This window comes from Heteronotia binoei, chromosome 4 (assembly GCF_032191835.1).
Source record: "Heteronotia binoei isolate CCM8104 ecotype False Entrance Well chromosome 4, APGP_CSIRO_Hbin_v1, whole genome shotgun sequence".
Classification (NCBI taxonomy): domain Eukaryota; kingdom Metazoa; phylum Chordata; class Lepidosauria; order Squamata; family Gekkonidae; genus Heteronotia; species Heteronotia binoei.
This window is the reverse complement of record NC_083226.1, coordinates 181,750,543-181,755,671: the sequence shown is the minus strand read 5'-3', so window position 1 is coordinate 181,755,671 and position 5,129 is coordinate 181,750,543. Positions and strand designations below refer to the sequence as shown.

Here is a 5,129-nt window from a genome sequence, read left to right as displayed (position 1 = left end):
AATAACACATGGACTTTACTGCTGCAGGAAGTGATGGATACAAGCATAGATGGCTTCAAGAAAGGATTGGATAAATACATGGAGCAGAGGTCCATCAGTGGCTATTAGCCACAGGGTATAGTTGGAATTTTCTGTCTGGGGCAGGGATGTTTTGTATTCTGGGTGCTTGGGGGGGCAAGAGCGGGAGGGTTTCTGGGCTTCTGGACCCGCTGGTGGGCTTCCTGAGGGCACCTGGGTTTTGGTCATTGTGTGACAGAGTGATGGACTGGAGGGGTCATTGGCCTGATCCAACATGGCTTCTCTTATGTTCTTATGTGACACAGAGTGTTGGACTGGAGGGACCATTGACCTGATCCAACAGGGCTTCTCTTATGTGACACAGAGTGCTGGACTGGAGGGGCCATTGGCCTAATCCAACATGGCTTCTCTTATGTTCTTCTGTGACACAGAGTGTTCGACTGGATGGGCCATTGGCCTGATCCAACATGGCTTCTCTTATGTTCTTATGTGACACAGAGTGATGGACTGGAGGGGCCATTGGCCTGATCCAACATGGCTTCTCTTATGCAGCACTATAGAATGGTTTTAAAAATTGTAATATGTTTTTAAAAACTGAAATATGTAAATTATGGTTTTATATGTTTTATTGGTTTAACTGTATTGACATGATGTTGTGAGCCGCCCTGAGTCCGCTTGCGGAGAGGGCGGGATATAAGTTGAACGTAATAAATAAATAAATAAATAATAAATCTTATGTTCTTATGTCTGGGGCAGTGACGCTCTGTATTCTTGGTGCTTGCGGGGCACAGTGGGAGGGCTTCTAGTGTCCTGACCCCACTGATGGACCTCCTGATGCCACCAGGGTTTTGGCCACTGTTTGACACAAGAGTATTGGACTGGATGGGCCATTGGCCTGATCCAATAGAGCTTCTCTTATGTTCTTATGTGACACAGAGTCTTGGACTGGATGGGCCATTGGCCTGATCCAACATGGCTTCTCTTATGTTCTTATGTGATACAGAGTGTTGGACTGGATGGGCCACTGGCCTGATCTAACAGGGCTTCTCTTAGGTTCTTATGTGACACAGAGTGTTGGACTGGAGGGGCCACTGGCCTGATCTAACAGGGCTTCTCTTAGGTTCTTATGTGACACAGTGTTGGACTGGATGGGCCACTGGCCTGATCCATCAGGGCTTCTCTTAGGTTCTTATGTGACACAGAGTGTTGGACTGGAGGGGCCACTGGCCTGATCTAACAGGGCTTCTCTTAGGTTCTTATGTGACACAGTGTTGGACTGGATGGGCCACTGGCCTGATCCAACAGGGCTTCTCTTATGTTCTAACTGTGGAAAACTAGTCAGGTTGGTTACATGCCTTCTATGGAATCTGAGCCTTGGTCCATCAAAGTCAGTATTGTACGCCAACATTGGCAGTGGCCGTTCAGCGTCTCATGATTGGCTCTCTCACATCACCTCCTTTCTGGTCCTTCTAACTGGAGATGCTGGGGATTGAACCTGGGACCTCCTGCATGCCAAAGCAGTCTCTCTTCCACTGAGCCACTGCCCCTCCCCTAAAACTCACCTTTGGGCTGTAGATTTTCTCTTATTTTGAAATCAAACCTGCAAAACGTCCCATTAATGTTTAAATCCAGTTCCAGGTCTGCAGCCCATTCCAGCACCAGCAGACTTCAAATTTCTTTCCAGCGTTTCGTAAAAGCTTCGCCCCCAATGTCCCTTGAGGAGTCCAAATCCTGCGACAGCTCTTCCAGAGACGAGGACCGCATCTCTTGTCCGCTGAAATCAGCAGGACCTACTTCTGAGTAAACCCAGCAAGGATCAGGCAGCAGCCCTCTTACATGGACCGTGTTCCTGGCTGAACGGCCAGCAGCGCCAAGTTCTCTGCGTGTTCATTACGACTGCCCATCCATAGACCCTGCGGTTGGCAGAGCTGTTTGCCATTTGCCAAGGGGTGTGTGTGTGTGTGACATTGAGAACGTCCTTGGTCCACCGCAAGGGCCTGGGGCCATGCCCAGGTGAACCGTCTCCGTTCTCGGCACTTCCCCTCAGAAGCAAATAAACAATAATTAAAATTCTGCAAGCATCCCACTTTCTCCTCAGCAACGAGAAACATCTTCTATCCGCTTCCTGGAGATGCCTGGCTTCAAACCTGGCGAGTCTCCAGGGGAAACCACCGCTGGCGCGAGTAAAGCCTTTGGGAATGAGAGACACCACCGAGGACTGCAGCATTCCACCCGGGAGCGAGGAAAGGCACCCAAGTCAGAGCCACAGGCCACATCTTTCCCATGAGTCTGTGCTGCAGGGGACGCGTGATTCCGGGCAACCACTCAGGGCCGGAACTAGGCTTTCTGGCGCGCAAGGCGAATCGCCCACTAACGCCCCCCATTATTAAAAAATATATGAACATATGAAGCTGCCTTTTACTGAATCAGACCCTCTTTGGTCCATCAAAGTCAGTCTTGTCCACTCAGACTGGCAGCGGCTCTCCAGGGTCTCAAGCGGAGGTTTTTTCACACCTACTTGCCTGGACCCTTTTGAGTTGGAGATGCCAGGGATTGAACCTGGGACCTTCTGCTTACCAAGCAGATGCTCTACCACTGAGCCACAGCCCCATTCATGGCTCTCCAGGGTCTCAAGCTGAGGTTTTTCATGTCAATTTGCCTGGACCCTTTTTAGTTGGAGATGCCGGAGATTGAACCTGGGACCTTCTGCTTCCCAAGCAGATGCTCTACCACTGAGCCACAGCCCCATAAATGGCTCTCCAGGGCCTAAAGCTGAGGTTATTCATGCCTATTTGCCTGGACCCTTTTTAGTTGGAGATGCCGGGGATTGAACCTGGGACCTTCTGCTTACCAAGCAGATGCTCTACCACTGAGCCACAGCCCCATAAATGGCTCTCCAGGGCCTAAAGCTGAGGTTTTTCACGCCTGTTTGCCTGGAGCCTTTTTAGTTGGAGATGCCGGGGACTGAACCTGGGACCTTCTGCTTCCCAAGCAAATGCTCTGCCACTGAGCCACAGCCCCATAAATGGCTCTCCAGGGCCTAAAGCTGAGGTTTTTCACGCCTGTTTGCCTGGACCCTTTTTAGTTGGAGATGCCGGGGACTGAACCTGTTCCGCAGGGCTTGTAAAACTGTCCTCTTTCAACAAGCCTACAAGGTGGAACCCTGAAAGTGACATCTGGCCATCTGGATATATATATATTACTGCAATTTAGCACCTCTAAGTTATTGTGGTTTTTAAAATATTTATGTAACTCTCTTTTAACCGTATTTATTAACTGCATTTTATTATATGAATTGTATTATTATAATCATGGTACACGCCATGTCTTGTGAGCCGCCCTGAGCCTGTCTCGGCGGGGAGGGCGGGATATAAATAAAAAATTATTATTATTATTATTAAAGAGGACAGTGTGTGGCTCAGTGGAAGAGCCTCTGCTTGGCATGCAGAAGGTCCCAGAAGGTCCAATCAAGAGGGGTTTGAATAAACATCTGGAGCAGAGGTCCATCAGTGGCTATTAGCCACAGCGTATTGTTGGAACTCTCTGTCTGGGGCAAGTGATGCTCTGTATTCTTGGTATTGGGGGGGGGGGGCGGCAACAGTAGGAGGGCTTCTAGTGTTCTGGCCCCACTGGTGGACCTCCCGATGGAACCTGGTTTTTTGGTCACTGTGTGACACAGAGTGTTGGACTGGATAGGCCATTGGCCTGATCCAATATGGCTTCTCTTATGCTCTTATGTGACACAGAGTGTTCGACTGGATGGCCCATCGGCCTAACCCAACATGGCTTCTCTAATGTTCTTATGTGACACAGAGTGTTGGACTGGATGGGCCTTTGGCCTGATCCCACATGGCTTCTCTTATGTCTGGGGCAGTGATGCTTTGTCTTCTTGGTGCTTGGGGGGGGCAACAGTGGAAGGACTTCTAGTGTCTTGGCCCCACTGATGGACCTCTTGATGCACCTGGTTTTTTTGGCCACTGTGTGACACAGAGTGTTGGACTGGATGAGCCACTGGCCTGATCCAACATGGCTTCTCTTATGTTCTTCTGAGTGACACAGAGTGTTGGACTGGATGGGCCATTGGCCTGATCCAACAGGACTTCTCTTATGTTCTTCTGTGATGCAGAGTGTTGGACTGGATGAGCCACTGGCCTGATCCAACATGGCTTCTCTTATGTTCTTCTGTGTGACACAGAGTGTTGGACTGGATGGGCCACTGGCCTGATCCAACAGGGCTTCTCTTATGTTCTTCTGTGACACAGAGTGTTGGACTGGATTGGCCATTGGCCTGATACAACAGGGCTTCTCTTATGTTCTTCTGTGACACAAAGTGTTGGACTGCATGAGCCACTGGCCTGATCCAACATGGCTTCTCTTATGTTCTTATGTGACACAGAGTGTTGGACTGGATGGGCCATTGGCCTGATCCAACAGGGCTTCTCTTATGTTCTTATGTGACACAGAGTGTTGGACTGGATGAGCCATTGGCCTGATCCAACAGGGCTTCTCTTGTGTTCTTATGTGACACAGAGTGTTGGACTGGAGGGGCCACTGGCCTGATCCAACATGGCTTCTCTTATGTTCTTATGTGACACAGAGAGTTGGACTGGATGGGCCATTGGCCTGATCCAACATGGCTTCTCTTATGTTCTTATGTGACATAGAGTGCTGGACTGGATGAGCCATTGGCCTGATCCAACAGGGCTTCTCTTATGTTCTTATGTGACATAGAGTGCTGGACTGGATGAGCCATTGGCCTGATCCAACAGGGCTTCTCTTATGTTCTTATGTGACACAGAGTGTTGGACTGGATGAGCCATTGGCCTGATCCAACAGGGCTTCTCTTATGTTCTTATGTGACACAGAGTGTTGGACTGGAGGGGCCATTGGCCTGATCCAACATGGCTTCTCTTATGTTCTTATGTGACACAGAGTGTTGGACTGGATGGGCCATTGGCCTGATCCAACATGGCTTCTCTTATGTTCTTATGTGACACAGAGTGTTGGACTGGAGGGGCCACTGGCCTGATCCAACAGGGCTTCTCTTATGTTCTTATGTGACACAGAGTGTTGGACTGGATGAGCCATTGGCCTGATCCAACATGGCTTCT

At 49.6% G+C, this 5,129-nt stretch overlaps 1 non-coding gene across 1 annotated transcript; it reads right to left on the bottom strand.

The window, feature by feature from the left end:
* Positions 1-2,556: 2,556 nt before the first annotated feature.
* Positions 2,557-2,628, bottom strand: TRNAT-GGU (transfer RNA threonine (anticodon GGU)). Its single transcript has one exon. It is a non-coding gene; the product is annotated as a tRNA-Thr (tRNA).
* Between the last annotated feature and the right edge of the window lie 2,501 nt (positions 2,629-5,129).